Below are 13,607 nucleotides of genomic sequence, written 5' to 3' on the forward strand. Positions count from 1 at the left end.
CACTTGGCTTTTTTGGAATGTGGTTACCTCGGACCACAGATAAAAAAAATATTTTTCTTTAGACACAATTCATGAATATTGAATGTAGGTACCTTTATTAACCCTACTTATATGTTTAATTTGGTAATCTCTGGTCACACTACCAAGATGTTGAATGTGGTTAGCTCTTGTAACCATACATAGATATTGAATATGGTTACCTCTGGTCACCCAACACATATATTGACTCTGGTCACCCTACCAAAATTGTGAATATGGTTACCTCTGGTCCCCCTACACAGATATTGAATAAGGTTACCTCTGGTCCCCCTACACAGATATTGAATAAGGTTACCTCTGGTCACCCTAAACAGATATTGACTATGGTTACCTCTGGTCACCCTACATATATTTTAAACATGGTAACCTCTGGTCACCCACATAAATATTGGCTATGGTGACCTCTGGTCATTTTACACAACATATTGAAAATGGTTACCTTTGGTCACCCTACAATAAATTGGCTTATGTTACATTTGGTTACAATTCATAAATAATGAATATCTTTTGTCAACTTAAAAGATATTGAATGTGGTTACCTCTGGTCACCCTACACAGATATCGAATTGGGTAACCCTTTCATATTATTGAATGAGATTACCTCCGGGCATCGTATACATATATTAACTTAAGTTGCTACTGGTCACCCTTTAGTGGAATGGGGTTACCTTTGGTCAGCATACACAGATATTAATTTTAGTAACCTCCGGTCACCGTTCAAAAATATTGGCTTTGGTAACCTCTGGTCACAATGCGTAATTAATAAATCTTTATTGGAATTGGTTATCTCGTTATAAGCATCATCTAATTATTATCTATTTGATAATAGTAACTAATTATATTTTATTTTGGGGATAAATTTCTGAACTGTCTCTGTTTTTATGACCTGAAGTATAAAAAGTGTTACACTTTGTCTAAATCCTACTTCTTCGTGGGTAACGTAAGACTTAAAATGATATAAACTATACAATTTTTTAACTATACGGAGAGATTATTGCCGTTCTTTCATGATAGGGATATGCAAATTTAATACAAGAATCATAATCGTCAATGCAAGTCGATAATTACATAAAAGCAGACAAAATGAAAAATGTAGTCTAGCAAAACCTGATGTGTATGAAAACATTAAAAGAAATATATAATGCTACTAATAACATTCAAATGTATGCACATTCAAATTTTATGTACCTTCTATTTGTTCATTCAAACATAAATCATAAATTCAAAGTCATTAACATTTTGTCATTTTTTAGGTTTTTCTTGGGCATTAATTACCATTCCCTTGGTGGGTATGCCAATATCAGAGTGAGGACTTAATAATCCTACTCCATGGAAATGTAAATATGTTTTATGAGTAAGTAAGTTTAAATTTGTCACAATCCTGTTCTTCTTATCGTTCACTTGAATCGTCTGAAATTAGAAAGATAATTTTAATTAAAGATGCAATTACATTGAATATTAAATACTGTGAATTCAATTTTTTAAGAAATAATTTATTAATAGATCTTTGAATTATGTTTTCAAATAAAAAAAAAACATCGTTATTTTAGCTATCTAGATGAACTCGCAAAAATTAGTCGCCTGAAAAATATGGGAGGACAAAGGGAAGACAAAAGTAAATTGACAGCAGAGAATATGCTCAAGGCAGAATTTGAACAAACGGTGCAATGGACTTCATCCACATAATGCACTGTTCCATCACAGACAGCATTTGGGACGATTTATAATGTGGACATTGTCAATGTAGTGTGCAATCGTCCAGCTGCAACAACAAGAGGTATGTTTTTTTTTTATCTGAAGTCAGTTCAACAATGTTTAAAAGTACACCATCAAGTAAGAATTGTTGGAATCAAGATTATTAATTTCGCGGGTGCCGTATATGGTCCCACAAATGCTTAGCCTTCTGGAGCATTTAATTCTACTTCAGGTTTTTAGTGGAATTCGTGTTGTTTATTATTTTATTTTTTTACTGTTGTTGTGAATGTCTTTTGGGATTAGAGTCCCCTCGGGTTTGGTTGTTTTTGTCTTCCAACAAGGCGTTAATAACCGTCATCAGGTTATACAAGTGCAAATAATCATTTGACTCATCAATTTTTCTAAAACAATGCAATTTAATTTAAGTTAATCTTTACTGAATGTTCATTAGTGGTTTTGTTTGAAGTTTGTACAATTGAAAATAAACCATAAAGGTACAATGCAGTTATTTATGTTCCATTCTCTCCTATTTTTTAGGAATGTGTAAGCTTGTTCATTTAGCTGAATTGATTGCGTCTAAAAGGAACATCGACCTCACTGTAAGGCGCAGATCTAGAGGTTTTGTCCAGATTGGGAAATGTATAAGTTGTTTATTTGACCTCATTTAAATGTACATGTTTTGCCAATAGCCATGGTATACATTGTATTTGTGTGATGGTAGCAAAAAATGGTATTTTCATCACCTGACATAGAGTCTACCCTAATTGATGAAACAAGACAACAATTAAAGGAAGACAAAGAAACAACCGACCAGGCTATTAAAAGAAAAAATGAGGAAATCAATATATATGTAAACAATGATAATTTCCTGATAATTGACGTGAAAAAAAGAAGACTATTTTACAAGCAATCACAACGGCATAACATATTTGTAAGACAACCAACTTTTCCAAAACAACAAGAAAGCGAAAGCAACAACCGCTGTTTCCAAGCAGAAAATCCAAAAGTTCAAAAACTGATCATGACTCAAGGTCAAGGATTTTCCTTAGATTTGTTTGTAGATGATCATGAAAGATAATTTTCATTGTGTTAAGTTTTATAGGCATATCAAACTTCATGTAATAAATAGAGAATAATACATGGCAAAATCCGTATCATATGTCGTATCATCCCGAGACATCAATATCAGCCCGAGGGCCTTTAGGCCCGAGGGCTGAAATTGGTCGAGGGTGATACGGCATGTGATACGGATTTTGCCATGTATTATACGCTTTATCATATATTTCAACAGAAGAATATTATAGTATATGAACTGTTTTCTGATCCATAGCACTGGGTTACTTTCAGTTCTGCTTTTGTCTTGTTTCAAAGCTTTAAAATAACTGCTCAATTATTTATACGAAGCACCTAGGTTACCTTACAATCTGCTGTTTTGAAAATATTTTGTTTATTATTGTATACATTTAAGTGTTTTGTATTTTTTATAGTTGCATTGAGTGTGCCAAAAAATATGTTGTAAAAACTTGATATTCGTGACGTCACATACAATATGAAAACTTGATGTACGTGACGTTACATACCAAACAATGACGTAATTCCAAAAACTTACCTATTTTAGAAAAAAAATTCTTAAGCAAAAAAAACCCCCAAAAAACTGACTTTAGTTAAAAAAAAAAAAAAAAAAAAAAGGTATGCGATACGGGTTTTACCATGCGATACGGGGTATGCGATTCGGGTTTAGCCATGCGATACGGGGTATGCGATACAGGGTAGGTGATACAGACTGGAAAAAAGAACCTTTATTAGATATACAAAATAGCTGTATTTTGTACTGAATATATGATAATATTCTATGACATAAGGTGACTAGATATACATTTGTAACCAAATCCAATATTAACATAAGGTGACCAGAGGTCACCAAATCTAATATTAACATAAGGTGACCAGAGGTAACCAAAGCCAGAATAAACATGAAGTGACCATCGGTAACCAAATCCAATATAAACAAAAAATCCAATATAAACAAAAGGTGACCAGAGATAACCAAATCCAATATAAACATATTAAGGTGACCAGAGATTACCAAATCCAATATTGACATTAGGTGACCAGAAGTCACCAAATCTAATATAAACATAAGGTGACCAGAGGTAACCAAAGCTAGAATAAACATAAGGTGACCAGAGGTAACCAAATCCAATATAAACATAAGGTGACCAGAGGTAACCAAATCCAATATAACATACTAAGGTGACCAGAGATTACCAAATCCAATATTAACATTAGGTGACCAGAGGTCACCAAATCTAATATTTACATACGCTGACCAGAGGTAACCAAAGCTAGAATAAACATAAGGTGACCAAATAACCAAATCCAATATAAACATAAGGTGACCAGAGATAACCAAATCCAATATAAACATATTAAGGTGACCAGAGATTATCAAATCTAATATTAACATTAGGTGACGAGAGGTCACCAAATCTAATATATGAATAAGGTGACAAGAAGTAACCTAATCCAATATTAACATAAGGTGACCAGAGGTCACCAAAAATACTAGAGGTAACCAAAGCTAGAATTAACAAAAGGTGACCAGAGGTTACCAAATCAAATATAAACAGAAGGTGACCAGAGATAACCAAATCCAATATTAACATAAGGTGACACCAGAGATCATCAAATCCAATATTAACATAAGGTGACCAGAGATAACCAAATCCAATATTAACATAAGGTGACACCAGAGATCATCAAATCCAATATTAACATAAGGTGACCAGAGATAACCAAATCCAATATTAACATAAGGTGACCAGAGGTCACCAAATCTTATATATGAATAAGGTGACCAGAGGTAACCAAATCCAATATTAACACAAGGTGACCAGAGGTCACCAAATCCAATATATGAATAAGGGGGCCAGAAGTTTCTCCATTCTAGCATGCTAAGGCCACTAGAGGTTATCAAATCCCATTTCTGGTTAAGATGACCACATGTAATCAAAATAAATATCTGTGTAAGGTAATCAATAAACAAAAAATGATTCGTTCAATCAAGCCTGAGTGGCCATTTTACCAGAAACGATTGCAATTATTAAGTTCAAAATGAATAATAGTTGAATAGTTGCAGCATTATATAAACACTGTGTATGTTTCCATCATGTTAAAGGTTTAATACAATAAATTAAATGCGTACATACCACTCCCATCTACATTTTCTGACGACTTCTGAAAAAAAAATTAAACATATGATAATTGTATAAGTAAATTCAATTTCATTTATCCAAAAGTGTCTGATGAGGATAAGTAGAAATTGACTAAATTATCAATTGTCCATGGCCTTGGCAATATTTGAAAGATCAAGGATTTTCCTTAGATTTGTTTGTAGATGATCATGAAAGATAATGTTCATTGTGTTAAGTTTTATAGGCATATTAAACTTCATGTAATAATATTCTATAACATAAGGTGACCAGAGATAACCAAATCAAATATTAACATAAGGTGACCAGAAGTCACCAACTCTAATATTAACATAAGGTGACCAGAGGTAACCAAAGCTAGAATAAACATAAGGTGACCAGAGGTAACCAAATCCAATACAAACATTAGATTGTAGCTATAGAACCAGGTTTTATCCACCATTTTTCTACATTTGAAAATGCCTGTACCAAGTCAGGAATATGACAGTTCTTGTTCATTCGTTTTTGATGCGTTTTGTTTTTTGATTTTGCCATGTGATTATGGACTTTCCAAATTGATTTTCCTCTGAGTTCAGTATTTTTGTGATTTTACTTTTTCCAATACAAACATAAGGTGACCAGATATAACCAAATCCAATATAAACATAAGGTGACCAGAGATTACCAAATCCAATATTAACATTAGGGGACCAGAGGTCACCAAATCTAATATATGAAAAAGGTCACAAAAAGTAACCAAATCCAATATTAACACAAAGTGACCAGAGGTCACCAAATCCAATATTATCAAAAGGTGACCAGAGGTCACCAAATCCAATATATGAAAAAGGGGGCCAGAAGTTTCCCCATTCTAGCATGCTAAGGCCACTAGAGGTTATCAAATCCCATTTCTGGTTAAGATGACCACATGTAATCAAAATACATATTTGTGTAAGGTAATCAATAAACAAAAAATGATTCGTTCAATCAAGCCTGAGTGGCCATTTTACCAGAAACAATTGCAATTATTAAGTTCAAAATGAATAATAGTTGAATAGTTGCAGCATTATATAAACACTGTGTATGTTTCCATCATATTAAAGGTTTAATACAATAAATTAAATGCATACATACCACTCCCGTCTTCATTTTCTGACGACTTCTGAAAAAAAATTAATAAACATATGATAATTGTATAAGTAAATTCAATTTCATTTATCCAAAAGTGTCTGATGAGGATAAGTAGAAATTGACTAAATTATCTACTGTCCATGGCCTTGGCAATATTTGAAAGATCAAGGATTTTCCTTAGATTTGTTTGTAGATGATCATGAAAGATAATGTTCATTGTGTTAAGTTTTATAGGCATATTAAACTTCATGTAATAATATTCTGTAACATAAGGTGACCAGAGATAACCAAATCAAATATTAACAAAAGGTGACCAGAAGTCACCAAATCTGTTATCAACATAAGGTGACCAGAGGTAACCAAAGCTAGAATAAAAATAAGGTGACCAGAGGTAACCAAATCCAATACAAACATAAGGTGACCAGAGATAACCAAATCCAATATAAACATAAGGTGACCAGAGATTACCAAATCCAATATTAACATTAGGGGACCAGAGGTCACCAAATCTAATATATGAAAAAGGTGACAAGAAGTAACCAAAACCAATATTAACATAAGGTGACCAGAGGTCACCAAATCCAATATTATCAAAAGGTGACTAGAGGTCACCAAATCCAATATTTGAATAAGGGGGCCAGAAGTTTCCCCATTCTAGCATGCTAAGGCCACTAGAGGTTATCAAATCCCATTTCTGGTTAAGATGACCACATGTAATCAAAATAAATATTTGTGTAAGGTAATCAATAAACAAAAAATTATTCGTTCAATCAAGCCTGAATGGCCATTTTACCAGAAACGATTGCAATTACTAAGTTCAAAAAGAATAATAGTTGAATAGTTGCAGCATTATATAAACACTGTGTATGTTTCCATTATATTAAAGGTTTAATACAATTAATTAAATGCATACATACCACTCCCATCTACATTTTCTGACGACTTCTGAAAAAAGAAGATAAACATATGATAATTGTATTAGTAAATTCAATTTTATTTTTCCAAAAGTGTCTGATGAGGATAAGTAGAAATTGTCTAAATTATCAACTGTCCATGGCCTTGGCAATATTTGAAAGATCAAGTATTTTTCTTAGATTTGTTTGTAGATGATCATCAAAAAAATGTTCATTGTGTTAAGTTTTATAGGCATATTAAACTCAATGTAATAATATTCTATATTCTTGTTGAACCAATAATGTATATTAAACCGGTTCTTCTTCATTTGTCTCTTTCTTTGATTGTCTCAAACTTTCTACAAATGATATGAAAAACATCAACTAGTTGTATGTAAATGTTTATTACCAGAGATAACCAAATCTGAAATCTACATAAGATGACCAGAGGTAACCAAATCCAATATTAACATAAGGTGACCAGAGATCACCAAATCTAATATTTACATAAGGTGACCAGAGGTCACCAAATCCTATATATGAATAAGGTGACCAGATGTTACCCCATTCTAGCATATTAAGGCCAACAGAGGTTAACAAATCCCATTTCTGGTTAAGATGACCGCATGTAATCAAATTAAATATTTGTGTAAGGTAATCATGAAACAGAAAATTGATTTGTTCAATCAAGCCTAAGTAGCCATTTTACCAGAAACGATTGCAAGTTTAATGTTCAAAATAATTAATAGTTGCAGCTTTATATAAACATAGTGCATGTTGCCATCATATTAAATGTTTGATACAATACGTTAAATGCATACATACCACTCTTATCTACATTTTCCGTTGACTTCTGAAAAAAAAAAGATTTCCTTCTAGTCTGTGATTCGAACATTTAAAAAACGTGTCATAACAAATGACAAATAATGCAAAATGGATGATACAAATATTTTGCTTTAATTGACTTAATTAAACTGAAGTTTGTGTTATTAATTGTACTCAATTGCTCAGTATGTTAATTTTACTTACAGATAATACAGACGATGAGAGGCTCTAGATATATGGTGTATTGCTAAAAAGAAAGAAGAATTGTCTATTTTTAGCTTTCTATTTTTAGAACTACAATATTACTACACAGAAGAGTACTATTTATAGGGTGACCAGTGGGCACCGTTCAGCGTAACTATTATCCTTGTGCGTGTATATAGCAAAATCTTAAATACAGCGTTTCGTGGTACTCCTGTCAGATGCGGAACGTACAGATAATGTAATAGTTAACAGGTGAATATATTATTGGTATCGATTCGACCCGGAACTTCTTAATTATTGGCAATATTAATTATGTGGAAAACAAAAGGGTCTGGAGTGATGTTATTTTTAATCAACAGCATGGTACTATATTAGTTATATATACTCTCAGATCAGTACTTATAGTGTCTTTTTATTGTTGGGATATACAAGTACCCGCCCACATGCACGTTCACTCTATTTTCTTGTTAGATCATATGTATTTATATTTGTACCCATCTAATGAGTTAATATAAAAAAGAAGATGTGGTATGATTGCCAATGAGACAACTATCCACAAAATACCAAAATGACACAAACATTAACAACTATAGGTCACTGTACGGCCTTCAACAATGAGCAAAGCCCATACCGCATAGTCAGCTATAAAAGGCCCCGATACGACCATGTAAAACAATTCAAACGAGAAAACTAACAAGCCTTTTACAACTGATTTTCATAGTTCGTTCTTATGTTGTTCTGTTACGCCACTGTCACAGGTTAGAGCGAGGATACCAACATCCCGCTAACATGTTAAAACCCGCCACATTTTGCATATATGTGGCCGTCCCAAGTCAGGAGGAGCCTTTATTTCAGTGGTTGTCGTTTGTTAATTAATGTGTTATATACATGTTAGTTTTTCGATCGTTTGTTTGTACATAACTTAGGAATATTTTTCGTTTATCATTTCGGGGCCTTCTATAGCTGACTATCCGGTATGGGCTTTCCTCATTGTTGAAGGTCGTACTGTGGCCGTTTAGCTGTTTATAATTTCTGTGATGTCATTTTGTCTCTTGTGGAAAGTTGTTTCATTGGCAAGCATACCACTTTTATATATATACATGTATGTACCGTGCAAACTGACGAACAAACGTAGTAAACGTTTTATTCATCCCCACAAACTCAATTTTCATAAGAGCTGATAACTTTAAATGAAAATGTTAAACAGGGTCTTGAAAGGGTTAATTTTTCTATGAAAGTTTAAATTTCTATATAAGACTGCTGATCATATTTAGAAGACAATCTTAGTACTTGCCGTGCTAAAAAGCTTGTAAAAAATGGAATAATTGATGTAAAGTTATGTTTAACACCTACAGTGAAATGCTTTAAACTGCATTTTCCATATCTGTTAGATACTTATTCATGTAAAAATGCCAAATTCTGAAAATCGATGCCAAAAATGACTCTATCATGACATATATAAGCTAGCGTAATATGGCACCTATGTGTTATAGAAAGCTGACTGTTTTATTTAAAAGGTAATTAAGCTTTTTAAAACTGAGTACGGACTATAAAGTGGCACCTTGCTAAATTTCTTCAGTAGGAAATGAACTCGAGAATATATCATACAAATTTTCCTTCGATATTTCATTAAATAAACTTTTTATTATTTAACTTACATTTTGCCATTCGTATTTCTTACGACGAACAGAACTACTTCAATCATTCACCTCTCAGTTTCATCTTTTCCTTACTTATTTCAATCAGTTTTAAATATTGTATGCTACCTTATGATAACATGATTTTAATAACTTTTTAAATTTGTTTGCTGGGCATTACCGTAATTTACCAATTATGGATTCGGTAATTTCCGCTAAAAAAACGAAGTTTACCGAATGATCTCATCATTCATAAATCTCATCATACATCAATCTCATCATACAACAAAAAACGTATAATGTTGTGAACACTTAATATAATGTTGTGAGCACTTAATATAATGTTGTGAGCACTTCATATAATGTTGTGAACACTGCATATAATGCTGTGAGCACTGCATATAATGCTGTGATCACTTCATATAATGTTGTGAGCACTACATATAATGCTGTGATCACTTCATATAATGCTGTGAACACTGCGTATAATGCTGATTATTAACATAAGGCAGTCGTGGCGTTCCATAGATGCGCTTTAAATAGTGTTATAGATGGTTAGCGAACAAGACTTAAATGAGATTAATTTCACTCCCGGCATGCTCAAAGACTTAAACTACGTCACATAAGTCAGGAAGTTTGAAAAATTAAAATTAATAATTCCCCAATTTTCTTCTTTATTACTTTTCGTATCGAAATAAAACTTGGTGAATATGTTTATTATGGTATTATGAACATAATAAGATGAACAGTTAAAAATCGCGAATTATCCCTTTAATACTTAATTTCGACTATAAATATTTAAACTACCTATCCACCTGTACCGTAATCGAAATTATTATTCCTCCCAACCAATATATCCCGCGATTTAATATTAGTGTTATATTGTATAAATAGCATCTGCCTTTAGGATGGGAAAGACATTCGTGAGTAAGTCGACTCGAAATATGTGTAAGCCGCGCCACATAACTGTAAAATTCACTAAAACGTCAACAAAGGGACACTGTACGTCAAAACTCTCGAAAATTAAAAGAGTCAACCATTTTAATTTCTGAACACTTTCTGAAAGCTATAATGTACATGAAAAACGTAAACTATTATTTCCTGTGTATAAAAAAAGCAAAGGAGGCAGGTAAAAGAGTTTCGTTAAATAAATATAAACTTTTTATTGATGGTTATCAGACTGACGTCAAATCAAACGAACAAGTCAAAATTACACGTCGTGATCAGTCAGGTGATAGAATGTCGTATACACCGTCGGGTCCAGGGTTGTCAGTGGCCGAACAAACACCGAGTGTTTCAAGTATAAAACCTAGTAAATCTTCAGTGAGTGATGGCTCGTCTAGTGGATCCCGCTTTGAAGTGTTAGCAGATATGCACACAGGTCCAGATTAAGACACATCGAGAAGCATCTCCTTTATTAACTTTTTGTATTGGAACATTAATGGTGGTTTACATGATAAACTTAATGAGCCATTTTTTTTTTATCTTACATTAAAACATATGATATTGTTATTTTGTCTCATTGTTGGATTGATAAGTCATTTGATGGTATTGTAGTTGGTTATATTTGTAAGCCTATCCCATTACTAAAAAGTAAATATAAACAAGGCTGTGGACTATTTTTGTTAATAACAAACTGTTTTTCAAAATGTGTTGAAGTAGTTGATATTCAGAACGATACAATTATATGGCGCAAGGTGTCAATGGATATATCAACTAGTGGGTTTGATTTTTTTATTGGATGTGTATATAATATTTGCCTTCTGCCTATTCAAGTTATTATAAAATGTATAATTGTGATTTATTCTATGATTTGTCAAATTCTGTTGAAAAATATTCATCAGAAACTTCAAAAGTATTTTTACTAGGTGATATGAATGCAAGAACTGCTATAGTTAATGATTTTATAATAAATGACAATGTACGTATGTGGCCCCATTTTTGATTGTTTTAACCATATATTTGGGTATTTAAGTGACACAAATCTACCAGTAAGAAGAAATCCAGATCAAAGTACTAATGAGTTCGGGTTAAAATTGTTAAATCTGTGTAAAAGCACTGGTCTACGTATTTTGAACGGTCGGCATAAGGATGGCTAAGCTAATGACTATACATTTTGGTGTTCCCGGGGAATGAGCGTTGTGGACTACTTATTGGCTCCATATGATTGTTTGAACATTATATACCAGTTTATTGTTTGTAACTTTACTTCTTTTAGTGACCACGCGCCTCTACATGTTCGCTTGCGGTGCAAATTGTACGATTCACAAGAGCCTACGCGTAACAGTGGTACACCAAAGAACTCATATAATAGTTACCGATGGAAGGAAGAGCTAAAAGATTAGTGTTATGAGTCTTTAACTTTAAACAGTGGTTCACTTAGCCAGATAGTATTTTCTGATATTGAGAAATCCCAAGAGGGTGTTGACAATTATGTTGAATCGTTTACCTTCAATTTGATGGACATTAGTTCACCATTCTTTTGTAATTCACATAAATCAAATAATACTTGTGAACGTACCCGTAGTAAGACGACCCGATATAAAGATGACAAAACATGGTTTAACTACGAGTGTAAAAAACTTCATCTATCTATATTCTATGTATGCATTTAAAAGAGACAAAAATGTTGAAAATCATCAAATGTTAATTATGTCTAAAAGACAATACAAGCGTTTAGAAAATAAACTAAAACGAAAAAATAAGCGTCAAGAGGGTGATATGATACTGATAGCTACATTGCGTAAAAGCGACCCAAAGAAATATCATAAACTGTTTCAAAAGAAGAGAGCTCAAACTTCTGATGTGTCACTTTCAGAATTCTTCGAACATTTTTAGAAATTTGGTCACATGTGACAGTCGATCCTCCAGAGACCGTTTCCGACACAACATATGATGAACTTGATCGAATTATTACACAAGATGAAATTCTGAAGTGTATTTCTAACCTTAAACGTGGTAAAAGTCATGGTATTGATGATACATTTAACGAGTTGTTAATTGAATTTAAGGATATTCTGCTACCATTCCTAGAGGAAATATTCAATAAGATATTAGCATTAGGACATTTTCCGAAATCCTGGGCACTCGCAGTGTTAATTCCTGTTTTTTTTTTAAAAGGCGACTCGTCCGATCCAGCGAACTATCGTGGAATCAGTTTTTTCAGTAATTTAGCGAAACTGTTTACATCTATTATAAATTCAAGACTAATAAAATGGTCTGAGAATAATGATATTATTACAGATGCGCAATTTGGATTTCGCCCTGGTAGCTGCACTGTTGATACAATTTATTATTTGTTGACACTCGTTCGGAAAACACGTTTCAAGAAAAAACGTAAAAGGAGTAGGTCTGGTAAGACCATTTTTTGACCCCAAAATATGGCAGTCTTACAAAATTGTTAAAATGTAAACTTTTAGTTATTTATTGGATAGTAAAATGGTTCTGCTACATAAATATGGGCTTTTTTTGACAATACAATGCACATATATTGGGTACTACATGTAGCACCATAAATTCATGCTAAATTACTAAAATCTTAACAATTCCAGCATTTTACTTAAATTTTAGACGGTTTCCATGTAAAACGAAAGTGGCCGCATTCATGTTCATCCAAAATATTGAAATGGAAGTTGTATTTGATGATAATACATAACATATATAAAGGTTGAGGATGAACACGGATGCGGCCACTTTCGTTTTTGACAAAAACCATCTGAAAAGTGACATTTTTTCGCATATTTGGTAGATTTTTCATATTTGAGCTTGAATCGGATCGTTTTTAATGACGAAATAAGTTAAAAACTTTCACATAAATTAATCGAAACATATATAATAGACACTTAAGTGTTTAAAAAGTGGTCAAAATCTTTGGTCAGATGAAAATGAAATTTGAGGCCAAAATCGGTCCTTACCGGACCTACTCCTTTATATTGCTGTTTCGTTGACTACACATAGGCATTTGACTCTGTAACCAGACTTAACTTATGGTC

General features: G+C 32.7%; 1 long non-coding RNA gene across 1 annotated transcript; it reads right to left on the reverse strand.

The window, feature by feature from the left end:
• Nucleotides 1–842: 842 nt before the first annotated feature.
• Nucleotides 843–8,049, reverse strand: LOC134723588 (uncharacterized). The gene is made up of 5 exons (XR_010108123.1): nt 7,979–8,049; nt 7,775–7,802; nt 6,974–7,001; nt 4,944–4,971; nt 843–1,449 (listed from the first exon to the last, which is right to left on the reverse strand). It is a non-coding gene; the product is annotated as an uncharacterized LOC134723588 (long non-coding RNA).
• Nucleotides 8,050–13,607: the final 5,558 nt, after the last annotated feature.

Source organism: Mytilus trossulus, chromosome 6, assembly GCF_036588685.1.
Source record: "Mytilus trossulus isolate FHL-02 chromosome 6, PNRI_Mtr1.1.1.hap1, whole genome shotgun sequence".
Classification (NCBI taxonomy): domain Eukaryota; kingdom Metazoa; phylum Mollusca; class Bivalvia; order Mytilida; family Mytilidae; genus Mytilus; species Mytilus trossulus.